Genomic DNA, 23,443 nt, shown 5'->3' with positions numbered 1-23,443 from the left:
GCTACACATGTTAGTACAGTTGTAACTTTGGGCTAGTACTTGGTTGCTTTTGGGTTTGAAAGTTGTGAAGAAATCTGGCAACACTGAGTGCTTTATAGGACAAGAAAATGTCACACTTTGGAGGAAGCTGTCATGTTTTCGGGTGGCACCCTGAAGCTCATTGGACAAGTTGCCTCCCCGCTTGCCCAGCGAGATGATCAAATAAAAGTGGCTGATCTACATTGCAACTCAGATCTGCTGCCTGAAATCAAAAGAATAGGAAGGATTGCCTTGATGAAACCCTGGCCTGCAACCCCAAGGCCTGCACTCTGAAGTGCTGCTCATGTTGCACACTGGAACAACAGCCCTAAGGACTTTGCCTTGCTTCAAAAATGACTCAGGAGTGAACTCTCTGAAATCAACAGGTTAACAGAGCATCACCTGTCCATCTCCATCAAGAAGACCTCAGCTGGACAGCCTCCAGTGGCCTTTGATGGAATTGGCCAGGTGCATTCTTGGAAGTGTAGTCCCAACATCCCAAGGACCATCTCAGAGCTTCTAGATCCTTAGCTTGGTGTTGTGGATGCCCAAAGATCCCTGTCCGGAAACAGGAAGGAGACCCCTGAACCCCTGGTGTGCACCAAGAAGTACGGCACTGACAAGGACTGCATCTGCTGCACACTCTGGGCTTCGCAAAAGAGGACTTTGCCTGGCTTTTAAAGGATTCTGGAGTGGACTGCCTGTAAGTGACAGGTCTAAAGGAGCTACCAATAGTCACCTGCATCAACTCCTGCCAGAAGAGCCCAGATGGACAGCGTTCAGTGGACTTTTAAGGATTTGGCCAGGTGCATTTTGGGAATTATAGTCCCAATGTCCTAAGGAGCAACTCAGCAATTCTAGAACCATGGATTGGGGTAGTGGACCACTTTCCTGCATCAAGAAACACTTCTATATGTGTTAAAGTGTTACATTGCAGACGGCTGGAACTCTTGACTGTTTCCTGGTCCAGTGCAACCCTTTTTTAAACCCTTTGAGTGCTATTTGCAACTAAGTGATAGTTTTTCTTTGAATTTTTAAAAATTCATAACTCTGGTTCCCTATATTGGATTTTTGTCATTTTGGTGCCATCTTAATGATAAAAATATGTCCTATTCTTATAATTGGTGTTGGGTTTTTATTGTGTGGTTTGTCTTATTTATTTACTGTATTGTTGTACGCTTTACATAACAATCCCCTAAATTAAGCCTGCCTGCTCTTTGCCAAGCTACCTGGGGTTGTGCCAGGGGCTAATGTTTTGAGACCTTGACTGGACCGAACACTGGGACGGTGGTCTTATTGCTAGTGGTGGGTGTGTACTTAACCCTACTAATAATCCACCTTTCAACAGGGAGTATATGGAAATGTTCAAGCTGTCACATAGGGAGGCTGAAAGAAGAGCATGAGCTGTCCAAGTGACCATGGGTGTCGGGTTTCAATCTGTGCAGTCAGGAGTTGCATCATCGTTGAGCCGCATATTCATCAATCTTTGAATAGTGATGCAGCATCAAACCCTTTGCGATGAAGGTGATGAATCGTCATCAAGCAGCACAAACAGAGACGCCAAGAGGATTCATTGTGACTGATAGCAATGCTTCAGTCCCAAGCCACACAATCAAAGATGCAATGTCCTTGAACTCAGCAGCAGCAGCGATGCATCAGTGTCAGGGTGAGTTACAGTGGTTCCAGCACAGTGACAGCGATTCGTTGATTTCTGTAGAAAACAGCTGCAGAACTCACTTCCAAGGACCCAGGACTGGATTGGCACCATGTGGCATGACAGGACTCCCAGCTGGCAAAGTCCAGCAGCTGTAGCAGAGGTGAATTAAGTTTTTGATGTCCCTGAGACCTCAGAACAAGAGGCAAGCCAGGGATGTAGAGCTACAAATGTAGTCCCTCTCACTCCCAGGCAGTGAGGGTAGCAGGCAGCAGGTAAGGCACAGCAAAGCAGGAATCCAGCAAAGTCTAGTAGAGGATCCAACCCATTCAGGTGAAAGTGTCAGCTCCTCCTTCCCATCCTGCCCAGGATGACTGATCAAGATGATAGTGGACCAGCAGGATGTGGATGGCCCATCAGGCACACCTAAGGTCCCTTTGTGTGTGGCTGTCTAAAGGTAATGCGTAAAGCCCTACTGTCACCCACCACAGATGTGTATTCAGAGACAAACAGAAGGCACTAGATAATTTAAAGTAAGAAAATGGCAACTTTCTAAAAGTGGCACTTACAGAATTACAATTTAAAATCAGACTTCATCATACATTGTGATATTATAACACCAAACCCGGGGGCCCCATCTCTTCCCAATTGGAAATTACACCTATAAAATGTAATGAGGAAATCCCAATCCTAACGTATGGGAGAGATAGGCCTTGCAGTAGTGAAAAATGAATTTAAGAGTTTTTCAGTACCTGGACATGTGCACCTAAAAGTACATGTCCAACTTTTGAAACACACTGCAGCCTGCTCTTTGAGCTGTCCAGGGCCTACCTTTGGGGTGACTTATATGTATCAAAAATGAAGGTTTGGGCCTGGCAAGAGGGTTCACTTGCTAGGTCAACATGACAATTAAAAACTGCACACATAGGCTCAGAAATGGCAGGCCTGAGTCATGTTTTAAGGGCTACTGAGGTTGGTGGCACAATCAGTGCAGCAGGCCCACCATTAGTATTTAATTTTCAGGCCCTGGCCACATGTAGTGCCCCTTACTAGGGACTTATAAGTAAATTAAATATTCTAATTGGGGACAATCAGAGAGCACATGCACTTTATCACTGGTTAGCAGTGGGAAAGTGTCCAGAGTCCTAAAGCCAATAAAGATAAATTCTACAATAAATGAAAAAGAAAGGCAAAAGGTTTGGGGTTGACCCTGCAGAAATGGACAGGTCCAACACTTATCCTCTGCAGCATGAGGAGAAGGAGGGAGTTTACTCCCAAAGGGTAAGAATGAAGAGGAATCACCCTTGTGGCTGAAGTGCAAGTTCCAACAACAGTGAGTGGGTACAACAAACATCTCTCCCACCCTGGAACTACCAATAGTACCCCAGCTTTCCCTTTCTTGATCTTTTGGAGTGCCCTGAGCATCATAGAAATTAGGGAAGATGTGTAAAGGAGATCTGACTGCCAACTGAACCACATTGCACTGATCCTCAAAGCTTCTGCACAGGTAATAATCATGCAGAAGCATGCAAGCAATACAGTCTACTTAGTGACAAACATGTACATCACTGGGTTCCCAAACCTCCTCTGCAGCTGATGCTACATAGTCCTTGTTAAAGGCAAGGAACACATTGAAGTAAACACTCTGCTGAGATTATCTGATGCCCAGTTCTCCTTCCCTGAAGATATACTGCTTTCATAAACTCAAATTGTGTTCCACCTGGAAACAGATTTCCTGTGCCAACCGAAAAGAGACTGGACTGTGCAACCCCCTTGATGGTTATATACCCATCGCCACCCTGTTGTCTATCTGAACATGATGGCCTATCAGATGGGGAGTGAATTTCTTCAGAGACAGATGCACAGTTTTAGCTTTCTGAAGTTTGATGAGCAAGAAGCTTGAAGTGTTGACCATGTCTCCTGAGTTGACCATGATTGTAAAGTGTTCCCCAAAATCCATCTTGCTTGCATCTGTGGGTACTACACTTGAAAGCACAACATGGAAGGTTCTCCTTCCTCAACCAACAATCCAAGTACCTCTGAACTGGCTCTGATATCGGTACACCCTGATCGTACTACTGTGACGCTGGCAACAAATGAGTTAGCAGATGATTGAACAATGGGTCTATATGCAGACAAGCCCAGGGTAGAACATTAATTTATGAAACCATCTACCCCTGCAGTCTCAGCCACTGCCTCTTAGGAGGGACTGTTTCTTTAAGTCTTCGATCTCTTTTCATAGATTTTCTTTTGTCTCCTCTAGCACCTATGACGTACAAATCCTGGGTTATGTCAGATGCGACTTTCTGAGGTTCAGCATTAGCTCATGATCCCGTAGTGTCCTGCACACCTTTTGGACCTGGGTATTTGTCTTAGAGAAACGAAGCAGAAATAAGCCAGTCATCCACACTTCAATTCCCTTTTCATTAATGATTCCCACCAAATGAGCTAGTAATTTAGTAAAAACCCCTGGTGAAGAAGAAAGGCCCTAGAGAAGTACCTGAGGGTAGTAATGTTAATTGTTTACACAACATTTGAGGAACCTTTGTAAACTGGGATGGACACAGACATATAGATATGCATCTGCTAAATCCAGGGATACCAGAACATTTTCCTCATTCAACAATGGTATGTTCTCTTCAGGGGGTCACTATTTTAACTGTCACATGAGGAATGTAAGAATTGACATATTTGAGGTCGAAGAGTGCCATGAATTTTCCAAAGGATTTTCTTATTAGAAAGGTATTGAACACATTCCTTTTTCTCTCTGGTTGAAATGAACTGTGGTTATTGACTTTTCTAAAAGCAGGTTCTGAATTCCTTTTAACAACACCTGTCTCTTTACTTAATTGTTTGGAAGTGGATTAGCACGAAAATATTCTCCTCCAGAGAAACCCCAAACAGTTGTGTTCCAGAAAATGGAATCTTCATCAAAAGTGATTTCTGAGAAGAGCCTGCTTTCCACGTTCTCAAGTACAGTTGTCTTCTTGCTTGGATGGAAGAACCTACAGTTGATGCTGCTGCAATAAGAAAGTCAAAGGATATATCTCAACTGCTGCTCCATTATTGTAAGTGTTGGTGTAATATCTGCACCTTGATCTACAAGTCCTCAAGATTATGGTGGCAGCCTTAATAGCAAAATGAGATTTCACAAGCATTAGCTTCATTGCACCATCTACTCTTTGGTCCACTGAGTCTGCAGAGCTTGCATCCTCAGAAATAATAGTTCCCTGTGAACTAAAGCACGTCAAGGAAATCACTTTTACTGCCACGGGGTAATTATTAGCAACCTATTAGCAATTGACAACCTTTTGAAACGATAGCTTGGAAAAGTCACTTTATCCACTTCTTTGCAGTCTTTTTTTGTAACATTTTTTATGGGTGCACATAATGGAAGTGACCCTGGTTCCTTCCTCTGGTACTACATAAAGAAATCTTCATTCTTCTCCACCAAAGCACCCTCAGTGAACGCCAGAATGCAGAAGGACTTCTTTTAAATCTTGCCCCTGAGCATATTTCCCTTTCATGTCCTCCTTCTTATCCTCGGGGCTCTCATTTGTGACAGAATCTACCTGTGTTTTTTTAGACGAGGGGTGTTTCTCTCTCTTTAAAAAACAGCTTGCACTGCTGCTTCAATAATTCCTGTATCTCTGACAAAGATGGTGGTGCCAGAGACTCACTCTGGCCATCACAACAAGGTGGGTTTTTCCCTTACAGACGAGGGCAATCGTCAGAACCTGTTTTATTTTTGGCCTGGCAACTACAAAGCTGTTTGGGACCTTGCTTGCACTGGATGATCACTGCCCACACAGGCAGGTACCTACAAAAGAAGCTCTGTAAATATATTTAGTACAGGTTTGTCACAGGCTAGTGACTTTACATATTTTCTTACGACCTTAAATGCAAAACATGTGAGCCTGCTACTGCCAAGCCTTGTGTTCAACATGTATTTGCATTCTTTTGATCAAATCTGCTATAGCTGGACTTATAAAAAAAAGGGGCTTCTGAGTTTGCTACAGCAAGACCTCAGCTATATCTAAAACACATCCCGATTGCACAGTCAGATCAATATTTTCTCAGGTTTTGTGTGGAGGAAAAGCATTGGAAATGTTATGTTCTCCCTTTTGCACTAGAGACTTCACCATGGGAATACACAAATATTGTGGTGCCAATAATGACTCTTCATGACATGGGGCTAAGGAATTATCCCTACATCTACAACCTATTGATTTCAGCATGGTCTTATTCTAAACTATTGGATCATACCAAAGACGCGTCCCAGACTTTGAAGGAGTTACGGTTCTTGATCACCTGAGGAAATCCGAATCTCTCCTCCAAAGAATAAAGAATATACAGGAACCATTTTCATGACACATTTTAGATTGTTTTTTCTTCCCCTAGCAAGGAGGCTCAAATTGCACAATCACCTGGAACAGATCCTGACGAAAAAGGTTGTCCTAGTGAGGGAGTGGCTTTACATTGGGGGAGATATGGTAATTATTCTGTTTTTAAGAAATAATATTGGTAATATTAAAATAAAATAAAAATGGGAGAACGTTTTATGGTTGTTCTTCTTTTATGTAAGGAGAAACTGTGTTCATCATTCCTTGGGCTTGTGTTCGCCTTGGTCAGATGGTTCAACACTTCTTTTAAAATTCGTCCCTAGACTCAGTGAATTATGAGGTTGTGTCCCTGTGACAAAATCCATTTGATGTCAAATGACTTGGTTGTTAAAGGCTTTGGCATTGGTCTCCGTTCTTACTCGTAGATCCGATCCTTACTACAAATGGCAGAAGTGTTGGGGGATCTCTCTGCTTAAAGACTTTGGACAGCTTGGGAAGGTAGCCGGTCCTCAAACTGGAGATAAGAGATCGCAGTGGGGAGAGCTTTCTGTGTTCTCTCTCTTTCCAGATCAGAGGTTCTGCATTAATGGTTCGTACAGACAATATGATCAACAAGGCTTACATCCACTGTGAATTTGAGACGCAGTCTCAATCTCTGTACCAGGTAATTCTCAAAATAATATCTTGGGCAGAGTAGAATTTCCTTACACATAGTGAAGTACGCATTCAGGATGTTATCAATAGTCAACCACAAAGATAGAACCTGTTTTTTCCCAGTAAACAAGATTTGTACTCCGCCTGATTTTTTCAAAGGCTTTGTTTCAAGTGGGAAACAGATGTGATAAAAGTATTTGCAGATTAGTCAAATACTTAAGTACTGCTTTTTCTTTCCAGATACACAAATAAGCAAGCTTAAGGTGTAGATATTCTTCTAACTCATTGGCAGAAGTCTCGTCTGTACACCTTTCCACCATTTCCTGTGATTCCAAAGGATTTGGATAAGATTAATCGGTAAGATGCAGAAGTATTTCTGATAGTTCCTTTTTGGCCAAAAAAGACATGGTTCCATCTTCTTTGGCCTCCGGCATAAGACAAGGAGTGAATTCAACCATTATCTTTTTAACCACTGCCGCCCCACATGCATCGAATCCCACCCCTTTTCATCTCTTTATCATCTTCAACTTTCTGCATGGAGATTGAGATGGAGGGACTCTTGAGAAGGGGTTTACACTGACCAGTATCCCTTTCCATAAATGCTTTCAGGAAGGACTCTACCACAAGGTCATGTAATTATCACTGGCATCCTTTGACAGGTGGTGTGTATCAAAATAATTGGTTTCTTTGGATTGCGCTCCTGATTAGGTAGTTCATTTCTTTCAGAATGGTTTTGAAAATAATTGTCAGTTTCAACTCTAAGGGCGGCAGACCCGAGAAGACCATAAAGTGGATGGTGTTCTGCCCACTGTAATTACAGCTCTGCAAGCGGTGGACTGGCAGCAGTTCAGTGATGGGGGGAGAACATTGTGGGACCCAATGAACACCAGACAATGACAGTGGCTGTGGAATAGAGGTAAGTGACACCTACACACTGTGACTTTGCCATATGTGTCCCCTTGCACTACACACAATGCAACACACCAAATACACACAATTATCCAGTGTCATTCCACCACAACACACCACATACATGCTGCAAACAAACATGACAGATAATGCATTCACCATTGAAACTGCACCCACACATGACACAACCACAACAACAGACACAATCACACACTCATCTATACAAACACACTCACAAACACACTCACAGATAAGCACAACTACACACATCATGAAAACGACAACCACACACCACTCATATGAATGTTACATGCAGCATCTCAACAAACAACATAACACAATCACCAACATCACAGCCATATGCTGGTGGCACACATACTGACACAACCACAGCACCCATTCCAGCTCCCTCCACCTCACCCAGCTAATTGCATCACATACACACGTACTCACACACACACTCACAGCATAACATGACATATACAGGTCCCCTGGAAATGTGTACACATGGATACAGTTGACAGGTGTGAATTTACCATCTTTGTGGTGCCAGCATTTATTTGCCATTGAATACTGGCACCATAGTGACAGATGTGTATGTGCATGATATGTGTTGAGAACCAGTGTGTTCCCATCCATGAATGACCTACTCATGTCACAGACATATGTATAACACAGTAACTTCAAAAAATTACTGGGACATATATATGTCTGCAGCGGTCCTGATCTCCCATGCAGTGCCCACCCAACATACCATGGCAATGCAGCATCCCTACATTCGAGGCCGGTGACAGGGGGGGTTGTGTTATCTCCATGGGTCAGTGGCAGCAGTGACGGCAGGTGTTGTCCAGTTGTGTTTAGTTGAAGACAGGGTAGAATGGTGAAAAAAGGTGACTTTTCACCTCTTTTCCTCCCAGTCCGCCAACTCAGACATGGAGGTTGGACAGTCATTTTTTTCTTGGTGCTAAGGCACATCTAAATCTGCACGGTGCGAAGGGTGGCTGGAGTCCCGCTGGCATTCTCGTTTCCCTCTCCCGCGTTCAACATGGGTGGTATTTCTTGGTAAAGATGGCAGTTCGAATGCAGGCTTTTGTCTGTGGGACCGCCAACATCTAGATACGGCAGATGGACTGACACAGCAGCGGACGGGTTTCCAGTCAAAAAGTTGATGACAGGACCATTACTGCCAACATCTAAATCAGGCCATAAGACTCCACTGGTCATCTCCTAAAGATTTCAGGGCCCCTTGGAGTGGTGTATTTCCAATAGAAGACTTGGTCTCCATAGGTTTTAGTGGTTTGAGTTACTTAGACTAAAGATGAGGATTATTTTACTCCTTTGGATCTTCTGTTCACCTTTTCATTCTCACAGGGTCTTCCTTTTGAAGCTTTAGAGGAGGCTTCTGACAATATTCTGTCTTTGAATGTTTTGTTTTTGATACTCATCACCACTGGTAGAAGGATAGGTGAGTTGGGCTCTTTACCATGCTACTGCCCATATTTAAAGATTTTTGAAGATAGAGCTTCATAATCTTTGGGTCCTAATTTCGGCCCTAGGTTGAACTCTTCCTTTCATAGGGATCAGGAGTTAACTTTTCCTTCCTTTTCAGGGATACCTTTGTCATCCAACTGTATATTCTTCTTAATTGTGTTAAGGGCTCTTAAGAGCTATTCAGAAAAGAATAGTTGATTTCAGGCAATCATACTGCTTGTTTAGCAATTTTGGAGCAGCGAGGAGGGGCTGCAGGTCTTTTACAGCACGTTTAGCAAGATGAATCAAGTCTGTCATTTCATTGGCCTATAAAAAAAGGCTGACAAAGATTTTCCACATATTGTGCTTACCTATTCCACTAATGTCATGGCTGCCTTATAGGCAGTTTCAGCTGGGGTTTCAAAATTGTAGGTACGTGTATTGCTGCTATATGGATTTCCCCTTCTATTTTTATTACTCATTACAGGCTTAATGCGGCTAAGGGTAATGAGCTTAAGACCAAATTTATCAAGGTTTTGCGTCACCCTTGCACAAAGAAAGGAGGCACAAGGGCGACGCAAAACCTAAGTGAGATTTATCGAGCCATGCAAGGCCACCTTGCGTTGCTAATGAAACCCTTCCTGCGTAAGGTGAGGAGCAGTGGGTCGATGCAGACAGCTATCATCCAGTGGCAATCCCTTATCAGAGCCCCCATCCCAGGCACATCTCTATCACCTACACATTGAATCATCCCTGCCACCTTGCAGCCGTTACTTCTGCACCAAAGTACTCGGGGAAAGACCACCCTTAGCTCATGGCTCATTAGCTCTGAATCCCTTTGCCCAAATTTAACACCTTTGTACATGCATAGACATCTGCAAAGTTCTGCATATTGACCTCCCTCAATACACCATTACTGGACATCACCAAGTGCACAATTGAGGAGCTATAATACAGCCGCCACTCGCTGCACGTTGAAGGGGTCGGGTGGCGTGCGGGGGAACAAAAACATCAAATGAAAAAAAAAAAAAAAAAAAAAAAAACCTACCTCCTAGCCCGCCGCCGCTCCTCTGTCTCCTCAGCAGGCACAGGCTCCCAGCCTGCCCTGTGGCCAATCCTGACACTGCTCAGATTTATTCGTGCCATTTTTCACGGCACTTTTAACGCCTGCTCAGAGCAGGCGTTAAAAGGGAGCTTAAATTATTTATAATGGGCCCCTCCAATGTACTCTGCAGAAGTAGAGCCAAAATATTACTCCTGCAGAGTACATCAATAGTGTCATGAAAAATGACACTATTGCCTCCTACCCTGCACCATGGTGCGCCGTATTTTAAATACGGTGCACACATGGTGGTGGTAGGGGGTGTGGTAAGGGGCACAAGAAAAGTGGTGCTGCACACAGTGTAGCACCACTTTTCTAAAAGATGCCCCATAGTTTATTATCCTTTTATTGTTAAAGTTTTGCAGCTGCTGCTGCTCGCGAGGAGGGGGGCGATGCTCCTCCGCCATAGCAGAGAAGCCACCGCTGCTAGAATAACTCTGAAGTAGAAGTAACGCTGCGTAGTCCTTCAAGCATATCTATCTTCAAGACCCTCCTTTATCTAGCATACGTTCCACAAATATACTCCCAGGCAGTCTTTTCTTCAAACGTACCAAAGATGCTGAACATTAACAGATCCTGCATTTTGGTGACATCATCCCAGAGAACTTTAATGTAAAATTAGACCGCGTGAGGTTTTGCGGCAGTGGGAACCCTAGCTCTAAAAGCGCTACGTATGTTAACTTCTTTTCTTTCAGGGTTTATTTTATAGTGCCCAGAGACCTTTTCAGGGATTATTATGCTCTCACTAAATGTTACCAATAAACCCTAACATACCAAGTAACACGAGTTATAGAAAGCTGTTTTGAAAATAGCTGAATACTCTTCTGAGGTCACATAAGCAATAAGAACCAGCGGTTAAAAACGTTTGACATAAACGTTTTCATTACGATCGTAAAGCGTGGTAAAGTACATACCTGTTTGCTACACCTAGGTAGGAGCTATATGTCATTTTGAATGGGACTAAAACCTGTCATAAAACTTGCTCTTATATCTGTTCAATATTTTGCTCGAAATCTAACGGCTGGCAAGATGCAATCTGTAACAATTCACAAAAAAAGAATAAGTGATTGTGACTTATTACTATCTATGTTCCTGCCTGCTAACTGATGTGTAAATCATGCTCTGCGTAGAAAATTACTAGTGGGATGTGGACCGTGTATGACCGTTAGGGAGACACTGGATCCTTTTATTTCATTTTGCAATGTTCGATGTACATTTTTATATATGTTTCATATTTGTAGGCGGTTTGTAAACCCCAATGAGGGTTTAGCAGATTCCAAAGAGACTATAAGGCCTTAGTTCGGCCCCTCTTTAGGTCCAGACACCCATTTTTAGGTGTGTGAACCAGTTCACTAGTAGAGAGTTCTGAACCCTGCGTCAGCGTTTGTGAACTTTGGACAGTCGCGGCTTATGGCAACCAGAAGGGCGGGTCTACAAGCGGGGTAGGGAATAAATAACAATTATTTTTTTATTGAAATCCTCTGCCGCGCCGCTCCTCTGTCCCTTGTAGCTCCAGGCTGCAGGCACAGGCTCCCAGGCCTGCCCTGCGGCCAATCCTGACGCTACTCAAACCAGCATCAGGATTGGCTGGGAGCGCCCAGCCATGGCGCTCCCAGGCAGACTGGGAGCCTGTGCCCGCCCTCTCCAGCCCGGCAACTGTGTTGCTGGGCTGGAGAGAGCGTATTGCACATGTGTGTTTGGCTTGCCCGAGACGGCCTGCCAAAAACACATGCGCTCTGAGGGTAGTGCTCTGTGCACTCCCCTCAAGTGCTCTACACCCCCAGTGCCCCACCTCTTTTCAGGAAAACGATAATAAACACAGTTTATTATCATTTTCTTGAAAAGATTTTGCAGCTGTCGCTGCTGGCAGTGGGGCAACGCACCTCTGCCGTAATGGAGGAGCCGCCCCTGACTTTGGATGCTTGCAAACCCAAATTCAGAGTCTACGAACCCCATTGAGAAATAATTTTCCTCTTTTACATTTACCTTCAGAGGACGCCCCTATGGTGCTGTCCAATTTGCAGCAGTTTGTCAGAAAATGCTTCCCGGGCCCTCACTTCTAACTCCTCCACTTTTATTTTTCAGAACAAGGGAACTGAGCCCCGCATCATGCAATGATGGTCACAAAAAATCTCACTCGTCCAATAACTTGGGCCTATGCATGGTCCACAAATCAACGTCCAGGTCGTTTCATGGACTAAAGATTCGAAAAGGCCAAACTCTTTATCCTTTTCAATCCCACACAATCAAGTTTTAACGTATATTTTTTTCCAAACAAATTGAACAAGTTTACAGCAAATGAAACAAGTCACTTCCTCGAGCAAAGTTCCACTGTCATACCACGTTTGGTATAATTTCGTTCAGCAATTTTTTCTTAAAAACACTATTAAAGTAGAGTTATATATATGAATTAAATAAATAAAAAAGATTGCAAATGTGCAGGTTACGAATAGCTCCTCAGTCCATAACTCACACAGCATGTAAACCAAAAGACTCACATTAAAAGCAATACTAAGGAACTCACCCTGGATGTGACAGATGGAATTTCAAACAGTAAATGGTAAGGCCCATATTTATACTTTTTGACGCAAAACTGCTCTAACGCAGTTTTGCGCCAAAAAAAGTAGCGCCGGCTAACGCCATTCTGAAGCGCCATGCGGGCGCCGTATTTATTGAATGACGTTAGCCGGCGTTAGCCGGCGGCGCTGTCTGGTGTGCGTTAAAAAAAACGACGTACACCAGGCAGCGCCGGCGTAGGGGGAAAATGGCGTATGGGCGTCCACAAATGGTGCAAGTCAGGCTGAGGCAAAAAAATCGCCTTAACCCGATTTGCGCCAATTTTTTACGAAGCCCATCCCCCATTGAAATGACTCCTGTCTTAGCAAAGACAGGAGTCATGCCCCCTTGCCCAATGGCCATGCCCAGGGGACTTCTGTCCCCTGGGCATGGTCATTGGGCATAGTGGCATGTAGGGGGGCACAAATCAGGCCCCCCTATGCCACAAAAAAAAATAAAAAAATACTTACCTGAACTTACCTTAATGTCCCTGGGGTGGGTCCCTCCATCCTTGGGTGTCCTCCTGGGGTGGGCAAGGGTGGCAGGGGGTGTCCCTGGGGGCAGGGGAGGGCACCTCTGGGCTCATTCGGAGCCCACAGGTCCCTTAACGCCTGCCCTGACCCAGGCGCTAAAATCCGGCGCTAATGCGGGTTTTTTAGGCCCGCCCACTACCGGGCGTCATTTTTGCCCGTGAGTATAAATACGACGCATATGCATCGGAGTCATTTTTTAAGACAGGAACGCCTACCTTGCATATCATTAACGCAAGGAAGGTGTTCACGCAAAAAAATGACGCTAACTCCATGGACTTTGGCGCTAGACGCGTCTAACGCCAAAGTATAAATATGGAGTTAGTTTTGCGTCGAATTTGCGTCGAAAAAAACGACGCAAATTCGGCGCAAACGGAGTATAAATATGCCCCTAAATGTCAAATGATGCATTACTTTTGCATTAGCACTACCAAAGAGATAGCAATGAATATAGGGGCATATGTAGGAACCCATTGTGCTGCCCTTGTGTTACTTTTTGTGATGCAACAGCAGCACAAACTTTATACTCATATCTATGAGGCTACACAAAACCAGTTTGTGCAGCTTTGAATAGCCTCATAGATATGGAGTACAGCAATGCAGTGCCAATCACTGCATGGCCTTACTCTGTGCAAGGGAGGCGTTCCAGGGGCATTGTGGTGGGTATTCCCATGCAACACTCATGGATTTTGATGCATCCACAGATTTACAAATGCTTGTAAACCTGAGGATGCGTCAGAACTTCATGCCTCCCCAGGGGAGGTGCAACGAGGAGAAATATCTTACTTTCTCTTCATTTTTCCCCTTTCCATATGTGCTGCATTGTGCAGCACACATAGAAAGAGGACAAAGCCTCCCAAAACATTTTTTTGTGCAGGAAGGTGCAACTTCCTGCACAAAAACAATCCTGCCTACAACGCAGGTACTCTTGCACTATGGTACAAGGGTGCCTGCATTGGCACGAGGCTGTCAGAAATGGCCAGCACAGTGAGAAAGGACAGTAATGCGACATATTGCTGAAATACGGCGAATTTCTGCCCTTTCCCGTTGATGCAGGGCAACGCAGCAAGTTGACTTGCTGCACTGACCTGCGTCAAAAGCCCATAATTATGGGCCATAGTGTTGTAGGAAAGTACCCACTTTTTGGCATTCTAACCCCCACTTTTTGCCTACTGTCAATGTGTTTTAATTGTGTTCACTGGGATCTTGCTAGCCGGGACCCCAGCGACTGTGCTCTCCCCCTCTAAATTTGGTTGCTTAGGACGTAGCACTCCCCACAATTGGCATACTGGTGCCCCCATATAAGTCCCTAGTATATAGTCCTTAGGTACCCAGGGCATTGGGGCGCCAGGGGTTCCCTATGGGCTGCAGCATGTATTATGTCACCCATTGCAGCCCATGCAAAATGTGTCTGCCGGCCTGCCATTGCACCCTGTGTGAAAAGGTGCATGCACCCTTTCACTACAGGTCACTGCACCAGGTCACTGTAAGTCATCCCTATGGCAGGCCCTCATAGCCCGGAGGGCAGCGTGCAGGTACCTGTGTGTGAGGGCACCCCTGCTTGAGCAGAGTTGCCCCTACGAAATCCAGCTCCATTTCACTCGACTTTGTAAGTGCGTGGAACCTATTTTACCGGTGTACTGGACACAGGTCACAACCAGTGTCCAGCTACATAATGGTAACTCCAAACATGGCCATGTTTGGTATCACACATGTCGGTATCATACCCTAATACTGCTGCCAGTATTGGTTGCATGATTCCATGCACTCCTGGGTCTCCTTAGAGGACCCCCAGCATTGCTCCTACCAGTCTTCTGGGGGTTTCCGGGCAAGCTGTGCTGCTGCCACTCCTCAGACAAGTTTCTGCCCTCCTGTGTTTGACCAACTGTGGCAGAGGAAGGCACAACAAAGGATTTCCTGTGGGAGAGTGAGGTAACACCCTCTCCCTTGAAAATAGGTGGTAGTGGCTTGGGAGGGGGAGCCTCCCCAAGCCACTGGTATGCTTTGAAGGGCACATTTGATGCCCTCCTTGCAAAAACCGGTTTGCACCAGTCCAGGCACCCCCAGTCCCTCCTCTGGTGTGAAACTGGACAATAGAAAGTGGAGTGACCACTCCCCTGTCTATCACCACCCCAGGGGTGGTGCTCAGAGCTCCTCCAGGCGCCTACTTGATTCTGCCATCTTGAATCCAAGGTGGGCAGAGGCACCAGGTCAGAGAGGTGACGTCACAGCTCCCTCCTTATAGGTGGTCACCCTGCTAGGTGACCAATCCCCTTTTCTGGGCTATTTAGGGTCTCCCTCTCGGGTGCTTCCTCAGATTCGATGTGCAATATTCCAGCAGGACTCCTCTGCATTGTTTACTTCATCTTCTGGCCACCGGGGCTGCAACTGAACCCTCCTGGAACCGATAATCCGCAACTCCAGCAACAACTCGGCTCTGCAGCACTGTTTCTCCGGGTCTTTCCAGCAACTGCAACATTTCCCTGGCTGTTCATCCTCTGGGAACAATGAGTCTTCAGTCTGTACAAGAAGTAAGAAGGAATCTCCCTTGGATTAAAGGAGTCACTTCCCTGCACCCATAGGCACCAACTGCAACGACGTTCAGCTGCGCGGATCCTCTCTGCTCCAGAACTGTGTTTATCCTGCATCACAGGTGGTGGTCTAGAGTGGTCCTCTTGGTCCTCTCTACCAGCTGTCTAACTTGGGAGACAGTAAGACCTTGCCTCTCCTTGCAGGACAGTATCCCTTTGCACCCCAACTCTTGCAGCTTCCAAGGCTTGTTTGTTCTTCCTCCAAGGGATCTTCGTGCTCTGTGTAGCCCTGTCTTCCAGCACTCTTCCCTGCAAAGCACAGTCTCTTGCCTGCTGCTCCAGCTTCGTGGGCTCCTCTTCAATTGTGCTGAGTGGGCCTCACTGGAACTCCTGTGCCTGATGCCTGTGGCTCATCTCTTGCATCACTTCTGGAACTCCTCTTCCATGCTGCACTGCTGCACTGCTGACTTCTTTCTTCCACCATGACATGGTCCTGTATCCACAGAAGGGTGGGTAGTGGCTCCTGCCACAACCCGACACTCCAACTGAAACTGGACTTGTCCCCCTTCTTTTGCAGGTCCTCTTCTGTCAGGATCGACCTTTGGTTTCTTCCAGTCCTTTTCCAATGTTTTCCTGTGGGTGTGGGGAAGAACCAGGTACTCATCTCTTCTCTCCTGGTCGCTGGGGGACACTCTGGTACTTACCTTTTGGGGTTCCTAGTTCCTCCAGTTCTCTTCTACTCATTCCATTTCCTTGGGTGGGGGACTGCCTTTCACATTCCATTTACTTAGTACATGATTTGGTCTCCCCCTAGGGTCTTCACTATTTTCTATTGTTTTTACTATTTGCTATTGCTTTCTATGCTAATCACTGACCTCTAATGTGTACGTAATAGTGTGTTTACGTACCTTCTATTGGAGGATTGCCTATTCAGTATTTAGGTAGTTATGTTACCATAATAAAGTACCTTTATTTTTGTAATACTATGTGGTTCTTTCACGTGTGTAAGTGCTGTGTGAATTTAGTGGTACTGCATAAGCTTTTCATGTCTCCTAGATAAGTCTTGGCTGCTCATCCACAGCTACTTCTAGAGAGCCCTGGCTTCCTTGACACTGTCTACACTTCACTAGTAGGGGATGCCTGGAATAAGGTGATAACACCATAGGTGCTCACCACACACCAGGCCAGCTTCCTACAAGTGTTATGTATTTATTTTTGCATGTTTCATGTGTTAATATTGTGCTTTTATGTGTTGTTATTTATTGCCATTAGTTTTGTGTGTTCCGAAGCACTGCTGAGCTAACCATACCTTACAGCTATGGTGGATTTTTGGTTTAAATTTGTCATTTTAAATATACTTTAAGATGGTATAATCAAATGTAACCTTAAATTCACTTTAGCCTTATATTTTTCCATGAACTTTTGTTTTTTGTTTTTGCCAGATATGACATCCAATAGATGGGCAAAAGGCCTGATCGAGGGCAACAATCATGCAAAGGGGGGGTAAGCCTTAGGAACTGAGGTATAGCCAGGTTCTGCGGAAACAGGTGCATCCAGTTGGCCCTGGATTAAAACTGCAATTTGCCCTGGAGGTTGGCTGTAGAGCTTGAGCTTGGGCACAACTTTGGACTAAACCACTATGGGCGGGCAACCTATCATGGCAAAATGGGCAACTAACCCTGCAGGCTCCATCCAAGGATGCACATGGTCCTCAACTGTGGGAAGAGGGAGTTAGTCTTTGGGTTCAGCACTTGGCCTGGTCTGTATGTATTGTTCTCACACAGGGCGAAAAGCTGTGCACAACTTTAGACCATTCAACCTGGAGCTGGTTCTTTCATCTCAAAAATATATTTTTTCAAAATTATTATTATTATTATTATTATTATTATTAGTAGTAGTAGTAGTAGTAGTATTAGTAGTAGTAGTAGTAGTAGTATAGCACTCTTGTTTATGGATGTTACTGAAAAAAGTGTAATTTACAAGGCAGCCACTAATTACCATAATAATAATAACAACCTTTTGTGGGCAGGCATCACATGCTGTCCATGGCTGGAAACCTGAGAAGGATCATGGCCTTGCACACAACCCACTGCATGTGGCCAGCCACCTCTCCAGTTGTGCACAGTGGTAGTCAATGATCAGGGCCAATGGTCATTCCAACTGCACCCAACTATCCACAGATGGCAACCTTCCTCATTGCAGGTAGATGACCATTAGCAGCCAACCACCCCAGTGCATATTTTTTGACTGATCAAGCCAGGGTTGGTCATTTTCAAAAAAAAAAAATCTATTATAGTTATTATTATTATTATTATTATTATTGTTATTATTGTTATTTTTGTTGTTGTTGTTGTTGTTGTAATTAAATCAGCCCAATCCATTTATTATGCCTCTAGAATTGAGCAGGCGTCTAACTCCCTAAAGAGACTTTTCATGTACTTAAAGAAATTGCACAGCCACATTTTCATTTGGACTCTATGGATGCTTCCCAAGAACACAGCAATAATCTCGCATTATTCTTTCAACCAAAAATATTAAATATCTATTCGACCTTTCCCGTAACCTCCTTACAGGCTTCTGAGTTGATAAGTCAGCAGACATCATACACAATCTCCCTTTTGCAATTTTCTCCCCTCTCCAAGGATATGGTCATCAATTCACTTTCTACTCTTATGTCAGGCTCTCCCCTTGACCCAGCACCAGCTCAAGTGCTGTTTTTAGGTGCCCCCATTATTGCACCTATTCTTACTAATCTTTTTAACCCCTCACTTTCTAGGAGCTCTGTTACGGACCAGTGGAAACACGCCATTGTCAACCCCCTGTTGAAAAATCCTAATCTAGACTCCACCCTGCTTAGTAATTATAGGCCCATCTCTCTGCTGCCTGCCCTATCTAAAATAATTGAAAAGCATGTTAATGTCCAAATTTCACACTTTCTGGAAGATAATAACATCCTACATCCCACCCAGATGGGTTTCAGACCTCTTCACAGTACAGAATCAGCTCTGGTTGCAGTCACGGAAGAAGCTAGAAGGTATATTGATCAGGGCACTGTGACGGCTTTTATCCTGTTGGACCTCAGTGCTGCCTTTGACACTGTTGATTATGATATATTACTTCTGAGAATGAGAGAAGTTGGAATCTTGGGCAGTGCCCTGAGATAGCTATCCTCCTTTTTGGAGAGGAGATCGTTTCAGGGCCTCAACAGATCTTTTCTCTCTAGCTCTTATAAGAGCAGTTGTGGAGTGCCACAGGGCTCCTCACTTAGCCCTACGTTATTTAACATCTATAAGTCTCCTTTAGCAGAGATTGTCAAGCCTTACGGTCTCTCACTGGTGTCGTACGCAGATGATACTAAGTTGGTAGTCTCACTGTCCTCAAACACCAGCACAAACTGTTTGTCACTCACCCTTGCCTTCAATCGGTGGCTGGATGGATGTCTCAATGTTGGCTCAAGCTCAACGATGACAAGATTGAGGTAATGATACTAGTATACCATCCCCGTTTGGGTTATAATCATTCTATTCTGGAACCCTTGGGAAATCTCCCTCCTCCTAAGGAATATGTCAAAAGCTTGGGAGTTTGGTTGGACCCTCAGCTTACTACGTCACATCACACCAAGAAGGTTTCGGCCTTATCTTTTGGTCTCCTCAGGCTTCTGAGGAAGGTTTTTAAAATCCTTCCATTTGTTGCCAAGAGACTTATTGTCCAGGCCCTTATTATTTTGCACCTGGATTATGGTAATGCATTGTACCTTGGGGTCCCGAAATATATGAATAGGAAGTTGCAGGTGAGGCAGAATGCCTATGCCCGTTTGATTCTAAATATACCGAGACATGTATCAGCTAAGTCAGCTATTTCTTCACTCCACTGGCTCCCAGTTGTGTATTGCATAAAGTTAAAAGCTTTGTGTTATGTTCACAGGTCGCTGCACAATAGAGGTCCTCCTTTGCTTAGGACACTAGTTTCCTTCCATATACCCATTAGACAGCTTAGGTCCTCCTCAGCAGCTTTAGCCTTCATCCCTAGAGTAAAGAAGTCTAGATGTGGTGGAGGCTCCCTGGCGTACCTCGGACCCAAGTTATGGAACTCTCTACCTCTCATCCTTCGCCTTACTAGTCATGAACTGTCCTTTTGGTGAGCATTAAAAACATGGCTACTTAGAGCATAACCCCTTAGACTTTCCCTCAGAGTTCATCCTCAGCGCTGGGAGGCCTTCAGGTAGCCATGCTCTCTACAAAAGATGTAACATAACATAACATTATTATTATTATTATTATTATGGCAACATTATGGGTATTTTAAAATTGGAATCTTATAGGAGTCCCTATGGGCCCCCTCCACCTGAGTCAGATGGTCAGGGGGTGCATGCCCAGCCCCCTTATGGCTACTTTTCTTATTTATTTACTCAGGACATGGGCACAGAGTCCCACATCCTATGAAGGCAGATGTAACAGGTTTAGCTCTTTACAGCCCCTGTGCCCAACTTCCTAAAGGCAGACATCCACTTCATGTGGTGTGCACAGTAAGGGTTGGCAGCAGGGCCCTGCTGCAGCCAGGCCCTATAGGCCACCTGCCATGCATGGCAAATCATCACTCTGTGTGGCCTTTGGCCAGACCTAAAGGCCGACCCATCATCGGCAGCCAGCCAACTCCTCACTGCACATAACTTTCTGACAAACAAGCAGGACCCTGCCCTTTTTATCTTTGAAAAAAAAAAAATTTCTTTTCAAGTTTTAAGGGTTTGTAAACTGCACTACAAGGTTGCATGCTCTTTTTGAAATATCAACCTTTGTGGCCCTTGCCAAGGCTTTGTGGGCCAGTACCATGACTGCAAAACCTATGGGAGCCCAACGAGGATCCAAAAGCCCTTGCCTGGGGTTTGTAGACTCTGAGCAGGGCTCCCAGGCCTGAAATCAGTGCTGTGATCCACAAATTATTTTTGCAGGTTCTGCGAACCTCACTGCAAAATTTGCCCTTGACTCTGCATTCTGTTTTGCGACCAGCCAGTCAGGAGCTTTGGGTCTGCAGACCCAGCTTTGGGTTTGTGAACATGAAAGGGATGATGTGGAGAAAATCTCTCTCATCCAATTAGATTTAGTTATTGTTCAAATTTAGTCCAAGGATGACCAGCGGACCCCGGCGCAACTTCCACTGCTTTTTTATTTTGTTGTATTTTGTGTTTTTCTATGTAGGGCATCATTTACAAATACCACCATTTGCACCACCATTGTGTATTTGTTTTGACGCAGTAGTGGCTCTAAGCAGTGCTTTATATCGCTCCATATTTACAAACTGACGTATTGGGCCCAATGTGTCAGTTTGTAAATCCTTGCATCACATTTTACCTGTATGATGTATGCAAGGTAGGCGTTCCCAGGCAAAAAGCCACGCAGAACTGATGCAGTGAAATTTACAACATTTCACTGCATCGATCTGCGACTTCACAGAGTCAAAAATGTAATGCCTGGCTTTAAACTGGCACAGAGCTTTTTCGTATGGGAGCTTTGAATGCATTAATGGAGTAGTGTCATTTTTTTGATGCTAGTTCAGCAATGCGTCAGTTTTGCACCACAGATGCATCAGAACTTCTGACACATTTGTGGAAACATGCACCATGGAGTTCTGTATAGTAAATACAGTGCATCCATGGCGTTGTTAGGGAATCGTTAGGCAGCGCAAGAAATCTGACGTATCAGGCCAATGCATCAGTTTCTTTTAAATGAGGCCCTTAGAATGTTCAGTGCAAATGGACAAAGTGTTGTGCATGCTTACTTGGGTCCTAATGTGGGGACATGTCCATTCAGCTGTTGTAAACCTTTTGGAAAACATGCAAACTTTAATATATGCACTGAATTCCCTCATCTTACCTTATTTCCAAAGTGGATGAACGGATTTTCACCAAACCAAATATAGTATGAAGTGACTGGCCTTCTAATGTGTTCTGCAATTTGCTATAATATGCAGATTTGTACAGTGCGCTATCACCCGGGAGGGTATCCTGGTGGTGAACAGGTGTGAATCTAGCCACACCTAGGGCCTAGGGTACTACTCAAAAAGTGAGGTCTTCAGTTTCTGGTGAAATCAAAAAAGGAGTAGTAAGTTCTTATATGTAGTGGCAGGTTGTTACACACTTTAGGAGCAATGTAGGAGAAGGCTTGATCCCTGATTCTGGCTTTCCATGTGCATGGGATTTGTACAAGTATGAGTCCGGATGAGTGGAGGTGTCTGGAAGGTTTGCGAAAGCAGATGCAATTGTTAAGGTATGTTGAGCCACTGTTATGTGTTGCCTTGAAAGTGAGGGTGTGGGTGAGTGTTATAAATTGGGTTGTTAATTGACTGAGGTAGAAACCTTAGTCAAGAAGAATCATAATCATAGTTGAGGTAAGTGCAAGGCAAACCCTAAATTAACCTGTGCCCACCCACTGGTAGCATGGTACAGAGCAGTCAGGCTTAACTTAGAGGCAGTGTGTAAAGCATTTGTGCAACACTTCAAACAGTAAAAAAGTGAGAACACCACATAAAAGATTCCACACCAGATTCGAAAAAATAACTCTAATTTTCATAAATAAAACAAGACCAGAATAACAGAAATCCACTAACTTGAGTTATGAATTTCTAAAGATTAAACTGTGAAATAGTACTTAGAAGCAAGAAGGGCCAAGGGGGGATATGCGGTTTCATCAGACCAGGGCAAAGTCAAAACTTCAGGCTGACTGCAATGGAGCGTGGGCCGGCTTAAGGAACCAGTTGGACCCACTGAACAAAAGTACCTTAAATCCAGGTTGCAAAGCAATGCATTGGTTCCAAACCATGCTGTAGAGGTGGATGCATTGCTTTTTCCCACGCAACAACAGCAATGCATCAAGGAGATGAGGTGCAGTCGAGGTGATGCATCAGTTCCGATGAGCACAGAGGCTGCAATGCTGAGATTCACTGTTGTTCTTGAGGCTGCCGTCAGTGGGGATGTGAGGACCATGTGGCAGGAAAAGCACTGCAGTGCTGGGTCTGAAGGCAATGCTCAAGTGTCGAGATGAGAGGTCCCGTAACAATGTGATCTGGGCTGCACTGGTTTTGACCCATGCAGTAGAAATGAAGCAGTGGTGATGCGTAATTTCTACTCCCACAACAGAAGATGCGTAGGGCTCTGCTGGAGCAAGCACCTTAGGCCCACTTCGAGGTGTCCAAGACTGGGGGTGGCACCACTTGGCAGGACAGACACTCAGATGGCAGGGTGCAGGAGCAGAGTGATTTGAAGCTTGTCATGTCCCTGAGACCTCAGATCAAGAGCAAACTAGCCCTTGGAGACACTCTGGGTTCAAGCGGTCCAGGTCCAGTCCTTCTCACCCAGGCAGGGGAACAGCAGACAGCACAGCAAGTCAGGCATCCAGCAAACTAGTAGTCCAGCAAAATGATAGTCCTTTAGCAGCACAGCAGCCCTATCAGAGTAGTCATCAGTCCAGAAGTGTACTGAGCTTTGGTGGTATCAGAGGTCCAGTACTTATACCAAGTTGGGTCTTTGAAGTAGAGGACTTCAAAAACAGGCCTTTGAAGTGTACAGAGACCTTCTCCTTCCTGCCCTGGCCCCTCTCTACAGGGGGTTATGCAGCTCTTTGTGTGGGGACAGGACAGGACACAACCTATTCGGGTGTAAGTGAGTCTGTGGTCAACTCCTG

This window comes from Pleurodeles waltl, chromosome 3_1, assembly GCF_031143425.1.
Source record: "Pleurodeles waltl isolate 20211129_DDA chromosome 3_1, aPleWal1.hap1.20221129, whole genome shotgun sequence".
Lineage (NCBI taxonomy): Eukaryota > Metazoa > Chordata > Amphibia > Caudata > Salamandridae > Pleurodeles > Pleurodeles waltl.
The sequence above is the reverse complement of the archived record's forward strand: the minus strand, read 5'-3'. Positions refer to the sequence as shown.